General features: G+C 42.0%; 1 long non-coding RNA gene across 1 annotated transcript in view; it reads left to right on the top strand.

The window, feature by feature from the left end:
- The first annotated feature begins 1379 nt into the window (after positions 1-1379).
- The window catches only part of LOC106006067, a 62657-nt gene continuing 47219 nt past the window's right edge, over positions 1380-16817 (top strand). The window contains exons 1-2 of the long non-coding RNA XR_001179914.2: positions 1380-2160; positions 3577-3663. This is a non-coding gene — a long non-coding RNA (uncharacterized LOC106006067). The remainder of the gene's footprint in view (positions 2161-3576; positions 3664-16817) is intronic.

The following is a 16817-nucleotide window of genomic DNA, read 5'->3' as shown; positions in this document are numbered from 1 at the left end:
TGATCTAAGGTGGGGGAAGACAGAAGTTTTCCTTCTACCCTTCAAGGTCTTTACACTGGTTTAAGAATTAAATGGACAGCAGACAGTTTAACAGGAGGAAAAAGAAAACAACAACGAAGTTTTATTTCATGTGCATGGAGGCCCAATAACGAAATTGAGACTTAAAGAAATGACCAAGACAGGCACTTTTTGCGCTTTTTAGGCAGAGATGATAAATCTGGGAGGAACCGACAGGACAAAGAAAATTTAGGGAGTATGCAAAATCAATAAAAGGAAATCTCACTTAGAATGGATTTGGGAGGGGCGCCTGGGTGGCTCAGTGGGTTAAGCTGCTGCCTTCTGCTCAGGTCATGATCTCAGGGTCCTGGGATCGAGCCCCACATCGGGCTCTCTGCTCAGCAGGGAGCCTGCTTCCCTTCCTCTCTCTCTGCCTGCCTCTCTGCCTACTTGTGATCTCTCGCTGTCAAATAAGTAAATAAAATCTTAAAAAAAAAAAAAAAAAAGAATGGATTTGGGAGGCCAGCAGGGGGCGCTCTGATATACTGTGCCTCATTGTGAATTGTAGACCCAATGGGAAGAGCAAAACCTAGCACGTGGGTACTACTTTATGGGATATGGAGGAAGATGAAAGGCTCCCCAAGGCCCAGGCAACAAGAGTCATGGCCCAGCCAATGAAAAGCAAACTTCAACTCTCAGTTTACTTCAGTGGACTTTTTATTTATGACAGCCTTCAAAACATCTCCTTTTCCTCTGTAATAGAGTGTTCCTTTCCTTTATTCCACGGACTTACCTATGTTTTACTGTAGTTTGCTTGTCTCAGATTGCAGTTCTCTGCTATTCCCGAATAAACTCTCTTGTTGGTAAAATAACTGGCAGTTTTATTTTGAAGGTTAACAGGAACTTCAATTAGTAAGGAATTCTAAACGGAATTTGGGCTGGAGTAGTAAATTACTAAAAAGTAACAAGAGTTGTTTATCTAGACTTCTCCGCTCTGAATTTCCTGTCTCTGGTGAGACAGATGTCTATCTCTTGATATAAGGAAGGTACCTTTCATATGGGAGTTTTATTTTTGCTTTCTGAAGACAAAGGTGGGCAGGATCAGAGTGTTCTTTCTGCATTGGCTGCTTCTTAAGCAACTTTTATTTAAAACAGTATGTCAGGGCACCTCATGGCTTAGTCCGTTAAGCGGCCGCCTTTGGCTTGTGTCTTAATCCTGGGGTCCTGTGATTAAGCCCTGCATTCAGTTCCCTGCTCAATGAAGATCCTGTTTCTCCCTCTGCCTCTGCTCCCTGCTTGTGCTCTGTCTCACTCACTCTTAATATCAAATAAATAAAATCTTAAAAAAATAAAACAGTATGTTAAATATAATATGTCAATTTGGCACATTTGGGTATGGCCTGACGTTGGCCCCTACAATAATGGCCAAGGAGTTGGTTGGTTTTCTTGGAAAAAAGAAAGTTTTCACTCAACAAGCACCAGTGCGAGACTCTTCCTGAAAGAGGGCGGATTGTGTCAGATATTGGCTGTTGTGGGTTGTTTTGTAAGTTGCCTGTGGCCAAAATGTAGCTCCCATTGCTCATTTGAAAGCCATTCTTACCCTGATGTGCTCCTAACCCCTGGCCCCATTGAGTGTTCACCTCCAGCTTTGTCTTCCAGTTGAGAATAAGGAAGAACCAAATACTTTTATGTTGGATTCTAGACGCAGGTTTCTCTTAGAAAATGGCATTCTTCGCCAAACTGCTCAGTGTTTGCTAGAATCTGATGAGAATTGTTAGTAATCAAATGAGTTAATCTTTGGAGGGACAGCTTCATTTATGACACACAGTGCTGTTGAAAAACAGCCTGGCCTGATTTTTGACCAGTCTTCCCTTGGCCACAAACGACTTCTGCCCCATTCCCGTGAATGTTAAAAAGCTAAAGTTCATGGCTTGCAATCCCTTTGATTTTCTATTTCTGTTCTGGCAGCCCAGGAAACAAATGAGAAAACTTAACTCCTTTTCTTTTTCTTTAGTAATTCCCGAAAATACTCTGATTCGGACGTCACTTTTTACCCACAAGTGACTGTTTCTAACTCTGAAAACGCCCACCTGCTTAAGTAAGCAACCAGCTGTGGAGAGAAATCGAGTCTCTAGTCAACCGAGTGAAGTCCTATCCTTTAAGGTATTCAGGGTTTTCAGGGACCTTGGCTTTGCTTTTGTCTTACTGTGTTCCCTTGCCCATGTTTCTTCCCTTCTCAGTTTTAAAAGTCCGTGAAAGTGTGAATTGTTTTCATTCTGTGTGCCGAAGCTTCATTGGATCCCAGAATTTTGCTGGGTTTCCTGTTTGGTTTTCCCGAGTCCTGCTTTGGCTCTTAGGCCAAGGTCCGCCCAGCTGCACGACCGCTCCGTAACACGTGAGGGCGCTGTGCGGCTGCAGTTTCCTTTTGAGCTGCTCTGGGCCTGGGGAAGGCTACTCTTTCAGGCACTTACAGGTAACATTCAGCTGTCAGGACCATGGGAAGCAAGGGCTGACTTCCGCAGTAGCCATGTTGTGATAGCTAACTTTCGCGGTAGCCATGTTGTGATAGCCCTGGGGGCCTAAAACCAGAGGGGGGACCCTAGGAATAGAAGAGGCATATGGGGGTACTTTAACAGTGAAGGTGTGGGAAGCCTGGTTGTCTGTGGATCTGAGGGTGGCTGGTAGGCTTGAGTGGCTCCACAAGAGGGTCAGATGTTCTGGGAAGCTGAGGGAGGGCTAGACCCGGAGAGCAGCCACGCCTCGTGCTGTGACAGACTGGGATGTAAAAGTCTTAAAGGCCAATGGCTGGTTCCAAAGTCAAGTTGTCAAACGTGATGATGGCTAATGCACTCTTTTCACAGGGGTGACTAGTCTGGAAAACCAGGAAGTCCTGAGCAACAGAGCCTGTCCTTGTGAGACTAAACGATTGGGGGCTGCTGGGAACTTCCAGGTCCTAGGATACTGGGGAGGGGTCCTGTTCCCTGGGTACCATCTCTCCAGTGAGCATTCAGTGGTAGATGCCAGGGGAATAGAAGCTACAATTGGTGTGAAACTGTTTTGGGGCTGAGCAATTACCCCCTAAAGGGACATGGGCACAACATTCATGTTTGTGGGAAACAAAATGGCATGGCTATTCCTCAAACCACAATAATTTACCTTAGGAGCCTGGGGGTGTTGGGGGAGGAGACACAGCTACAGACTTTTTTTTTTTTTTTAAGATTTTATTTATTAATTTGACAGAGAGAAATCACAAGTAGACGGAGAGGCAGCCAGAGAGAGAGAGAGAGGGAAGCAGGCTCTCTGCTGAGCAGAGAGCCCGATGCGGGACTCGATCCCAGGACTCTGAGATCATGACCTGAGCGGAAGGCAGCGGCTTAACCCACTGAGCCACCCAGGTGCCCCCAGACTTTTTTTTTGTTTTAAAAATTTTTTAATTTAATTTTATTTGACAGAGCAGGTGAGCACAAATGGGGGAGGGGCAGAGGGAGAAGCCAACTGACTGAGCCACCTAGGCGCCCATAGGTACAGAATTTTGCAGAGCCTTTTCAGGTATAATCACAAGGGATCTCTTTATTCCAGGTGTGTCAGAAGGAAGAGGTGAGCGCAGGCCTCACCTCTAGCTATTGATGCTACCTAAAGCAAGATCCTGAGGAGGCTATGGCCCAGGTAAATTACCCTAATTCCCTCCATAGCCTTTCACTTTTTCCTTGCTTTGGGTGGGCATACATTTATTGTTCTAGCCGGGTAGTTCTTTCCAGTTTTAGTAATAGGTAAAAGCCCTTCCTGAAGGATGGCAGGGCTAGGGGTATCCTGGAAGTATAATTTAATGAAGACTTGCGACGTTCAGATGTGAAAGATCAAGAGCAATGAAAGCATGGGCAACACTTTGATCTTTTTTAAAAAATATTTTATTTATTTATTTGACAGAGAGTAGAGTGAGAGAGAGGGCATGAATGGGGCAGGGAGGTACTGAGGGAGAGGGAGAAGCAGACTCCCCACTGAGCAGGGACTGCATGTGTGGGGCTCGATCCCAGGACTCCGGGATCATGATCAGAGCTGAAGACAGATGCTTAACTGACTGAGCCACCCAGGCTCCCCTGAAGAATTTTTTAAAAGGGTTTTATTTATTTATCTGAGAGAGACAGCGAGAGAGACAGAGAGAAAGGAGGGAGAGGAAGAGAGGGAATCTCAAGCAGACTCTTGATCTCACTACACCAAGATCATGACCTGAGCTGAAACCAAGAGCTGGATGCATAATTGACTGAGCCACCCAGGTGCCCTAAGAATTTTGTATAAGGAGGAAAGTGGAAGGGAATAAGGCAAAAGCCCTGGATTACATAGTCTTGTGGGCCATAGTAGAGAGATGGGAATTTCTTTTTAAGTATACTGTCAAGTCATTGGGAGGGTTTAGGTGAGGCATGCTATTTGATCTACGTGGTGGAAAAGTCACCCTGACTTGTGCAGGGGTGAGAATGGAATGGGACCAGTGGGGAGGATTCGGCACTAGTCTGTCAGATGGTGGTAACCTGGGTGGATGTGATGGATGGCAGTGAGAAGTGGATCTAAATTTGAAAACTCTGAAGCTTGAACTTCATGACTACTGATGCATTGACCGTGGGATGACTGATGAATCAGGGTAATGCAAATTTTTGGCCCCAGCAACTGGGTGGATGGTGACATTGGCTGAGATGGGTAAGGCTGCGTGTGTTTTGGGGCGTATTGCAGTGGGATCCTGGAGTTTCTTTGGAATGTGTTGATTCCGACATGCTTACATGTGCAAAATTATATACTACAAACTCACTGAGGTCAAGGGCAGCCATTTATCTTTGTATATTCAGCAGGGACTAAAATGGGAGAAATAACTATTTTTTAAATATTTTATTTGTTTGAGAGATAGGAAGCATGAGTGGGAGAAAGGGCAGAGGGAGAGGGAGAAGTGGACTCCCCACTGAGCAGGACTCCCCAACACAGGGCTCATTCCAGGACCTTGGGATCATGACCTCAGCCAGAAGCAGATACTTAACCAACTTAGCCACCTAGGCACCCCAAAATAAGTATTTCTGCCCACCCCCAACCCCTGCAGTAGGAAGGCCTCCCCTCCCCATCTTTTGTTTTTGGATTATCTAGTTTTCCTAGTGTGTAAACTTTAATTCTTTCTTGACTCATTCTCCTTGTCTCTGAGACCACAGGATTGGGCCCTTGTCAATTAAATCATGGAGGCTTCTTTTTAGTGTATTGAAATATCTGTATGTATTATGAGAGGGTCTAGATTCTGGGGCTTCCCTAAGGAATCAGCCCATGACTCCCAGCTTCCCTAGGCACAGAGCAGGTGACCCCAGGATTATCATGCTTTGCTCTATAAGGTTTTTTTTGTTTGCTTGCTTTTTTTTTTTTTTTTTAAACTGGAGCAGAAGCATTCAGTTAGATGCCCTCAGTCCCAGGGACTCTGGCTTCTATTTCTGCTACCTGACTTAGTAGGAAAAACTCTTCTTCCTTACATCCATAAGACAGCAGTGAAGATGTGCAAACTAGCATCAAGTCTGCTACCCAGAGTGGTGGTGCTAAAAAAGGCGAGAGATTTTTCTGAAAAATCACATGTAGTTCTGTAGACATTGCCATTTTGGGCTGATAGAAGAATCTTCTCTACAAACTTGCTCAGAATCGTTACAAACAAGCTATCTTGGAAATACATTATTTACTTGCATCCTTATTTTTTTATTTTTTATTTTTTTTATAGAAAATAGCACTTCTTTATTACTTTTAGATAACTTTCTATAATTACTTCATTACTGATATGTGAAGTTTTTTTTTTTTAAAGATTTTATTTATTTATTTGACAGAGAGAGATCACAAGTAGGCAGAGAGGCAGAGAGAGAGGAGGCAGCAGGCTCCCTGCTGAGCAGAGAGCCCGATGCGGGACTTGATCCCAGGACCCTGAGATCATGACCCGAGCCGAAGGCAGTGGCTCTACCCACTGAGCCACCCAGGTGCCCCTGTGAAGTTTTTTTTTATTCACTGTTTATGCACCACACCCAGTGATCCATGCATTAACGTGCCCTCCTTAATACGCACCACCTCACCAAACTCACCCAAACATCCCACCCCCTCCCATCCAAAATCCTCAGTTTGTTTCTCAGAGTCCACAGTCTCTCGTGGTTCATCTCCTCCTCCAATTTCCCCCAACTTCCTTCTCCTCTCCATCTCCCCATGTCCTCTGTGTTATTCCTTACGCTCCACAAGTAAGTGAAACCATATGATAATTGACTCTCTTTGCTTGACTTATTTCACGCAGCACAATCTCTTCCAGTCCCATCCATGTTGGGTATTCACCCTTTCTGATGGAGGCATAATACTCCATAGTGTATATGGACCACATCTTCTTTACCCATTCATCTGTTGAAGGGCATCTTGGCTCTTTCCACAGTTTGGCTACTGTGACCATTGCTGCTACGAACATTGGGGTACAAATGGCCCTTCTTTTTACTGCATCTGTATCTTTGGGGTAAATACCCAGCAGTGCCATTGCAGGGTCATAGGGTAGGTCTATTTTTAGTTTTTTAAGGAATCTCCACACTGTTTTCCAAAGTGGCTGCACCAATTTGCATCCCCACCAAGAGTGTAAGCGGGTTCCCCTTTCTCCACATCCTGTACAACACTTGTTATTTCCTGTACTGTTGATTTTGGCCATGATAACTGGTATGAGGTGGTATCTCACTGTGGTTTTGCTTTGACTCTTCCTGACAGCTAATGATGATGAACATTTTTCATGTCTCTGTTAGCCATTTGTATGTCTTCTTTGGAGAAGTGTCCGCTCATGTCTTTGCCCATTTTTTTACATGATTATCTGTTTTTTTGAGTGTTGAGTTTGAGAATTTCTTTATAGATCGTGGATATCAGCCCTTTGTCTGTAGTGTCATTTGCGAATATCTTCTCCCATTTCGTAGGTTGCCTCTTTGTTTTCTTGACTGTTTCCTTTGCTGTGCAGAAGCTTTTTATCTTGATGAAGTCCCAAAAGTTCATTTTGGCTTTTGTTTCCTTTGCCTTTGGAGACATGTCTTTTTATTTTTTTAAGATTTTATTTATTTATCTGTCAGAGATCACAAGTAGACAGACAAGCAGGCAGAGAGAGAGGAGGAAGCAGGCTTTCTGCTGAGCAGAGAGCCCGATGCGGGGCTTGATCCCAGGACCCTGAGATCATGACCTGAGCTGAAGGCAGAGGCCTTAACCCACTGAGCCACCCAGGCGCCCCTGAAGACATGTCTTGAAAGAAGTTGCGGTGGTCAGTGTCAAAGAGGTTACTGCCTGTATTCTCCTCTAGGATTTTGATAGATTCTTGCCTCATGTTGAGGTCTTTTATCCATTTCAAGTTTATCTTTGTGTATGGTGTAAGAGAATAGTCAAGCTTCATTCTTCTATACATAGCTGCCCAATTTTCCCAGCACCATTTATTGAAGAAACTGTCTTTTTTCCACTGTGTATTTTTTCCTGCTTTGTCGAAGATTATTTGACCATAGAGTTGTGGGTCCATATCTGGGCTCTCTACTCTGTTTTACTGGTCTATGTGTCTGTGCTTATGCCACTACCATGCTGTCTCGGTGATCACAGCTTTATTATAAAGCTTGAAACCTGGCAACATGATGCCCCCAGTTTTGTTTTACTTTTTCAACATTTCCTTAGCAATCCAGCGTCTTTCCTGGTCCCATACAAATTTTAGGATTCTTTGTTCCAGTACTTTGAAAAATGCTGGTGGAATTTTGATCAGGATGGCATTGAAAGTATAGACTGCTCTAGGCAGTATAGACATTTTAACAATGTTTATTCTTCCGATTCATGAGCATGGAATTCTTTTCCATCTTTTTGTGTCGTCTTCAATTTCTTCTGTAAGTGTTCTGTAGTTCCTCGAGTACAGATCCTTTCCGTTTTGGTTAGGTTTATTCCAAGGTATCTTGTGGTTCTTGGTGCTAAGTAAATGGAATCGGTTCTCTAATTTCCCCCTTTGTATTTTCAATTAGTGTATAAGAAAGCAACTGATTCTGTACATTGATTTTTTCCCCAAGATTTATTTATTTATTTATTTGATAGAGATCACAGGTAGGCAGAGAGGCAGGCAGAGAGAGGGAAAGGGAAGTAGGCTCCTTGCTGAGCAGAGAGCCCCATGTGGGGCTGGATCCCAGGACCCTGAGATCATGACCTGAGCTAAAGGCAGAGGTTTTAACCCATTGAGTCACCCAGGCGCCCTGTACATTGATTTTGTATCCTGCCACATTACTGAATTGCTGTATGAGTTCTAGTAGTTTGGGGGTGGAGTCTTTTGGGTTTTCCACATGAAATATCATGCCGTCTGGAAAGAGAGACAGTTTGACTTCTTTGCCAATTTGATGCCTTTTATTTCTTTTTGTTGTCTGATTGTTGTTGTTATGACGTCTGGTACTATGTTGAACAACAGTGGCAAGAGTGGGCATCCTTGTCATGTTTCTGATCTTAAAGGGAAGGCTGTCAGCTTTTCCCCATTCAGAATGATATTTCCTGTGGGTTTTTCATAGATAGATTTGATGAAGTTGAGGAGTGTTCCCTCTATCCCTATACTTCGAAGAGTTTTAATCAGGAATGGATGCTGTATCTTGTCAGATGCTTTTTCTGAATCAATTGAGAGGACCATGTGGTTCTTCTCTCTTCTCTTATTGATTTGTTCTATCACATTGATTGATTTGTGAGTGTTGAATCACCCTTGCATCCCATGGATAAATCCCACCTGGGCCTGGTGGATAATCTTTTTAATGTACTGTTGGGTCCTATTAGCTAGGATCTTGTTGAAAATCTTGGCATCCATGTTCATTAGGGGTACTGGTCTGAAATTCTCCTTTTTGGTGGGGTCTTTGTCATTTGGGGATGAGGGTTATGCTAGCTTTATAGAGTCTGGGAGTTTTCCTTCTGTTTCTGTTTTTTGAAACAGCGTCAGGAGAATAGGTGTTATTTCTTCTTTGAATGTTTGGTAGAATTCCCCAGGGCATCTGTCAGGTCCTTTGCTCTTGTTTTTTGAGAGGTTTTTGATCACGGCTTCAACTCTTTATCCATATTGGTCTATTCAAGTTGTCAATTTCTTCCTGATTCAGTCTTGGAAGTTTATAGGTTTCCAGGAATGCATCCATTTCTTCTAGGTTGCTTAACAATAAGTCATATAACTGTTGATATGTATAACTGTTGATATGTATAACTGTTGATAATAATTTCTGACGATTGTTTCTATTTCCTTGGTATTAGTCGTGATCTCTCCCCTTTCATTCATAATTTTATTAATTTGGGTTCTCTCTCTTTTCTTTTGGATTAGTTTGGCCGGTGGTTTATCAAGCTTACTGACTCTTTCAAAGAACAAGCTTCTGGTTTTGTTGATGTGTTCTACTGTGTGTCTAGTTTCTATCTTATTGATCTCTGCTGTAATCTTGATTATTTCCCTTCTTGTGTGTGGGGTTGGCTTAATTTGTTGTTGATTTTCCAGTTCTTTAAGTTGTAAAGAGAGCTGGTGTATTCTGGATTTTTCAATTTTTCTGCCTGAGGCTTGGATGGCTATGTATTTGCCCCTTAGGACCGCTTTTGCCATATTCCATAGTTTTTGGACCAATGTGTCTTCATTCTCATTGGTTTCCATGAATTGTTCAAGTTCTTCTTTGATTTCCTGGTTGATCCAAACATTCTTAAGCAGGGTGGTATTCAGATTCCAAATGTGTGAATTCCTTCCAAACCTTTTCTTGTGGTCAAGTTCTAGTTTCAAACCACTGTGGTCTGAGAATATGCAGGGAATAATCTCAGTCTTTTGGTATCAGTTAAGCCCTGATTTTGTGACCCAGTATGTGGTCTATTCTGGAGAAAGTTCCATGTGTGCTCGAGAAGAATGAGTATTCTGTTGTTTTAGGGTGGAATGTTCTGTATATATCTATGAGGTCCATCTGGTCCAGTGTGTCGTTCAAAGCCCTTGTTTCTTTATTGATTTTATGCTTGGATGATCTATTACTGAGAGTGGCGTGTTAAGATCCCCTACTATTAATGTAGTCATATCAATATGACTCTTTATTTTGATTAACAGTTTGCTTATGTAGTTGGGTGCTCCCATATTGGGGGCATAAATATTTACAATTGTTAGATCTTCTTGGTGGATAGGCACTTTGAGAATGATGTAGTGTCCTTTTTTTTTTTTAATCTCTGACTACTATCTTTAGTTTAAAATCTAATTTATCTGATATGAGAATCACTACCCCAGCTTTTTTTGGGGGCCCATTGGCATGAAAGGTAGATCTTCATCCCTTCACTTTCAATCCAGATATATCTTTAAGTTCTAAATGTGTCTCTTACAGGCAGCATGTGGATGGGTCCTATCATTTTATCCAATCTGCAACCCTGTACCATTTTATGGGAGCATTTAGGCCATTCACGTTGAGAGTGATTATTGAAAGATACGTTTTTATTGACATCATGTTGCCTGTGAATTCTTTGTTTCTATAGATTGTCTCTGTAAATTTCTGTTCTATGTCACTCTTGGGTTCCTTCTTCTTTTATAGAACCCCCCCTTAATATTTCTTGCAGTGCCGGCTTGGTGGTCACATACTCTTTTAAACCGTGCTGGTCTTGGAAGCTCTTTATTTCTCCAATCATTTTGAATGTCAGCCTTTCTGGATAAAGCATTATTGGCTGCATGTTATTCTCATTTAGTGCCCTGAATATGTCTTGTCAGCCTTTCTGGCTTGCCAGGTTTCTATGGACAGGTCTGACGTTATTCTGATGAACCTTCTTCTTCACGTAAGGAATCTCTTCCCCCTAGCTGACCTCAGAAGCCCTTGTCTAAAATTGATTCATGACTTTCACAATCAAATGTTGTGAGATCTTTCTAGATTCTTCGATTTTGGTGGGTGTTCTTTCTGCCTCTAGGATTTGAACACTTGTTCCATTCTCCAGATTGGGAAAATTTTCATCCACAATTTGTTAACTATATCTTCTAGTCTTCTCTCTTTTTTCGCCTCCCTCAGGAATCCCAATAATTCTGATGTTGGAACTTTTCATTGCATAATTTATTTCCCTAATTCTGTTTTCATGGCTTCTAAGTTGCTTGGTCCATGTCTCCTCCTGATCCTTTTTCTCTATCAGTTTGTTCTCTAGATCACTAATTCTATCTTCTGCCTTGGTTACCCTAGTTGTTAGTGTATTTAGATTAGATCAGATCTCATTGATAGCATTTTTAACTCCTGCCAGGTCCGCTCTCACTTCCACCCTTAGAGATTCTATGTTGTCACTAATGGTTTTCTCCAACCTAGACATTGCCTGAATAATGGTTACCCTGAATTCCTTTTCCGACATACTGTTTATGTCCATATCCAAAGGTTCTGATGGAGAGGGCACAGTCTCTGAATTTTTCCTCTGTTGGGTGTCCGTCCTCCTAGTCCTTTTGGTGAGAGGTGGTTGAGGGAATGTATAGCTGAATATATCAACCACAATCCAGGTAATGTGCACCTAGGCTAGGTGGTTGCCACAGGTGAATTAGGCAGTTTTTAATTCAAGGCTGGTGGGTGACAGAAACTCCCTTCTTCTTCCCATGATGATGTGAGACAAAATCTGAAGTATTTTAAAAAAATTGTATATTGTTGAGATTCTGGGGAGTATCTTTCTCCTCAGAGCCAGAAGGATTTCTGTCAGCAGGTTGCCTTTGGGCAGGAGCTGCCGCTCTTTGCTGGGTCTCCACCCTGCCAGCTGATCAAACACAATTTGGACTCACCAAATTTCTACAATCCTGTGTTCCAGTTCCTTAAAGCAAAACTCTCTCTGCTCTCTATTCTTTTCCACCCACTCTTTACAAAGGAAAGCTCTGGTTACATCTTTAAAGGTGAAAGACTTTTCATGTAGAAGCACTTCAGCTTTTCCTTTGCCCCCAATCAAATAGGCAATATTTGGCCATTCCAATATGCAACATGAGATAGAGGAATAAGCCAGAAGCTTGCTGTCACTAGCTATATTTAGGTATAACATTTTAAAAAATGCTGTAGTGCCCCATCCTGCCCTTCTGAAGGTCTGTTCCTCTGTGCAGTTGGCAATAGAAACTTTGGGTCCTTGTCCCGTGGACCATTTTGGCAGTCTGAGTTCTGTGGGCAGTTCAGAATCATGTGTGTAAAGGTCTAAATAAAACACATGGGATTTCAAAGAAAAGAATATCACAGGGACTGATTTTTTTAAAAAGCTTCTGATAAAAAAATATGTACGTGAATTCATTAAATAAGGCAGTAGAGTTTATTTATTTATTTTTAAAGTTTTATTCATCTGAATAATCTCTACACCCAACATGGGGCTTGAACTCATGACCCCGGAGATCAGGAGTCTTACACTCCTCCAACTGAGCCAGCCAAATGTCCCAAGACAGTAATGTTTTAAGCAAAGGCAAATTCAAGTTGAAAGACAACAGTGTGAAGGCTGCTTAGCTTGAATCACAACATTTTAATTTCTTTTTTTTAAAAAGATTATATTTATTTATTTGACACACAGAGAGAGGTCACAAGTAGGCAGAGAGGCAGGCAGAGAGAGAGGGGGAAGCAGGCTCCCCGCTGAGCAGAGAGCCTAATTCGGGGCTTGATCCCAGGACTCTGGGATCATGACCTGAGCCGAAGGCAGAGGATTAACCAACTGAGCCACCCAAGTGCCCCTTGAATCACAACATTAAATTAAGGTGGTCTTTGGATAAGACAATATGCATGTCCTATTGGACAACCAATGAGTTCTAATTTTCTTGTTTTAATGGAGTGCAGGGTTGAAAAATGTCAATTCTACAAATTGTTTCCAAAGGAATTAGAGCATCTTTAATTCATATTGCAGGGTAAAAACACTTATTCCCCAAGGTTTTTTGAGTTAAATTCCAATTGTCTTAAAGCATTCACACTAAGATCAATAGGCTCTTTTACAACTCAACAATAGAGAAATAACCCAATTAGGAAATGGGCAAAGGATTTGAATAGACATTTCTCCCAAGAATATGCACAAATGGCTAATAAGCACACTAACCATTTGAGAAATGGAAATTAAAACCACAATGAAAGACCATTTCACACCCACTAGGGTGGCTGAAAAAAGAGAAAAAAAAAGACCACAACAAGTATTAAGAAGGATGTGGAGAATTGGACCCTCAAACATTGTTGCTAGGAATGTAAAATGGCATCACTGCTGTGGAAAACAGTCCGTTCCTTTAAGTGTTCAGTATAGAAGTACCATGTGACCCAGCAATTCCACTCCTAGGTGTGTATCTGAGAAAATTTAAGTGTCTGCCCTCACAAAAAACCTGTACTTAAATGCTCATGGTAGAATTTTTTCATAGTAGCAAAAAAGTGGAAGCAACCCAAATGTCTGTCAACTAATGAATGGATAACCCAAACGTAGCATATCTGTACTATGGAATATTATTCACCAATAAAAAGGATTAACCTTGAAAACATTAATGCTAAGGGAAAGAAGCCAATCACAAAAGGCCATATCATGTGTATTTCCACTTGCAGAGACAGATCCAGATAAACAAAGTAGATTAGTGGTTACTAGGGTTCCTGGGGGGTGAGGGGAATGGGGAGTGATTGCTAATGGGTATGGGATTTCTTTTGGAGGATAATGAAATGTTTGGAAATTAGTGATGGTTACACAACCTTGTGACTATGCTAATAGTCACAACTGAATTGTATACTTGTATACAATGAATTGTATAACTGAATTGTATACTTAAGTTAATTTTTAAATTCATGGCTTAAATATCAAAGCCATTATTTAAAAGAAAATCAATAGATTATCTTTGGCTAGGCCAAATTCTTTGATTTATTTTTAGATTTAGGAAAAGATTATGGACCCATGGTTTAAGTTTACCACCAAGAAAACATTTTTTGAAAGGGTTTTGCAGGGCTTCCAAGTATTAACAGTTTTGTTTTGTCAAAGAAATAGAATTGAATTGCAGCTATATCTTGGTTAAGAACTTCTAGCATTCCAGTAATGTAGCCTTCTGTGTCTTCCTGGGAAAATTGCTTTCATGTGACTTGTTTTCATGCAAAAATTGTTCTTTTTTAATATGGGGTATTTTCACAGAATGATATATGAATGCCCTCCCTAAAATAACTCATAATACCCTAGTACATATCTTTACTTCTTAACTGTGTGCAAGAAGGGGTGTTTGGCCAACTCAGTTGATAGAACACTAGACTCTTGATGTCAGGGTCATGAGTTCAAGCCCCATGTTGGGCATAGAGCTCACTACACACACACACACACACACACACACACAACTCACGCAGACACACACAATTGTGTGCAGAAAAAGAGTATAATAAGAAAAACGTGTTATTCATCACATTTACACTGTGTATGACCTGTATCAGTGCATAATCTGTTAAAATGTATTAAATTTACCTCAACAGTCATATTTGTTTGAGCTTGCCTAGTCTATCCTTATAGTCAATGTACTGTCTGTTAGAAAAGTCCTGCTTACTTGTGGGCAGTTGTGTTTTCATTTGAGTGTGCAAGTTTTGCAAAAACTGAAGAAGAATGGCTTCCCACCTTCCAGATATGGATTGAAAAATAATTGTAGATAGGGAGTACTGGAAAGCAACATGTCAGTCTGGTCATCCATGAAATGGCTTTCTACTTCATCCTTTAGTAGCTGATAATCTGCTCGACCTGGTGTCAGGCAACTGCCCAGCTGCCTTGTGCTAATATCTGCAGGCACAAAGACAGTGATCATGTGACATCTGGTGGCTAGTCTAATTACTATCGTAATTTTGAGGTGGTGATAAACACAGATTTGAGATCTGCAACAGGGTGATAGGGAATGAAAATAGCTCATTTCTATTGTGACAAATTCATGGATTCTGCAAACAGTGCAGTGGTTTGAGTATATTAGCAGAAAAGAGTACTGAATTTGAGTTAGAGGTTAAGAAAAATAAAGCGGAATGCTTTCCCAAATTAAAATTCCATGGATATTATAAGACTTTGGGTCCTCAAATTCAGAATACCTACTGAAAGCTTGATTGCTTATTTGGGCCTGGGGCACATGGGTGGGGGTGACCCCCACTCTGGCAGTGTATTTTATAAGGCTAGTTAATCAGATAAGTTACTGTGTCAGGCCTGAGATTTAATTACATGTTTTCAAAGGCTCTGTGACCTTGGGAAAGATCTCTGGGACCCCTTTAATGCATTAAAACAACAACAATAAAAAGTTGTTTTGAGGTCATTATAGGTTCATGAGAAATTACAAAAATAGAACAAAGCCTCCTCCTGTACCTAATGGTAGCATCTTCATGTAACTCTAGTCTAGGGCCAAAGTCAGGAGAGGAACATTGGTACAATTCTTTTTCACGAGAATACTCGGGATTTGATGGGTACCCTGTGCTCACTTGGCTGCAGCCTTGGACTTGTCCACTCTTTGGGTGGACCTTTGTCTTCCCTGAGAAAGCAAGTAATTGTGCCCCAAGTAGAGCACCCTGGGGTCTTAAGAAGAGCACCCTGGGGTCTTAAGAATGCCTGCCTCCTGCTCCCAAGATGTCCTGTGAAAGTGGACTGCTGACATTTCTGGCTGGGCTGACTTTAAGTTCTGGTTCCTGTGACAGCCTGAGCTCCTTTGGAGTATGTGCTCAGGAAGAGTTTCTCAATATCTAAGTATATACCGGATAATACCTGGCAGCCTGTCCAGGCATTTGGCTTTGTATAGGGTAGGCGGAGACCTGGATGCCTTTCTGAGTACCCTGTGCTTCATGAAGCACCACTGAACATTTGTTTTGCCTTGGTAAACACTTCATATGCTAGCATCGAAATCCAATATAATAGTCTGTCTCAGCTATTAGACATAATAACTCTTGAGAAGCAGGGGACCATCTTAGTCATCTCTCTCCTTGTGCGGTAGAACTACTTGAGATCTCTGGGAATGTGGAGATGTATATTAGCAGAAAGCCAAAGTTGGGCCTTTTGTGTGTATTTCTCTCTTTTAAAAAAGATTTTATTTATTTATTTGAGAGAGAGTGTGTGTGAGAAAGCAGAGTGGTGGGGAGGGGAGAGGCAGAGGGAGAAGTAGACCCTCCCCAAAATGAGCAGGGAGCCTGACACGGGGCTTGGTCCCAGGACCTGGGATCACGACCTGAGCTGAAGGCAGATGCCCAACTGACTGAGCCACCCAGGTACCCCTGTGTGTATTTTCTGAAGGAATATATTCCTTCTCAACTTTTTAAAGGATCCTCAACTGCTTAAAGGATCTTCTGAGGGGGTGCCTGGGTGGCTCAGTCAGTTAAGCATCTGACTTGGCTCAGGTCGTGATCCTGGGGTCCTGGGATCAAGCCCTGTGTCAGGCTCCCTCCTCAGCGGGGAGTCTGCTTCTTCCTCTCCTTCTGCCCCTCCCACCACTGGTGCACACTTAACCTATTTCTCAAAAAATAAATAAATAACATCTTTAAAATATCTCCCAAGGCTTTTGACCTCATTTTCCAGATGCCCTCTGGAATCCAGGCTATGACTATGGCTGTGTTGTCCCATCCCCTTGGTGTGAATATGGCTTTTGACTCAGCTGGAGAAATTTGAGTATGGGCTCGCAAGATGTGGAAGTGGTGGCCACATAGGCAGGATGCTTAAAACAGTCATGTAGTTCATATTAAATTGGCTACCTCAGCCTGCCTAGGAAGAGTCCACTGAATGAGCCCTAGAAGATGGTATTAACATTTTCCTGGGGGAAGACTGTCCCCTGACTATTCCTGCTTCCTTTTCTGCAGCTCTCTTGGTGTTCCCTTTGTGAACCAGCAGCTTTTTCCCAAGGAGCCACGTGTTACTTT

This window comes from Mustela putorius, unplaced genomic scaffold (genome assembly GCF_011764305.1).
Source record: "Mustela putorius furo isolate JIRA1106 unplaced genomic scaffold, ASM1176430v1.1 tig00003836_pilon_pilon_pilon, whole genome shotgun sequence".
Classification (NCBI taxonomy): domain Eukaryota; kingdom Metazoa; phylum Chordata; class Mammalia; order Carnivora; family Mustelidae; genus Mustela; species Mustela putorius.
Note: the sequence above shows the minus strand (reverse complement) of the source record. Positions and strands in the feature narration are given on the sequence as shown.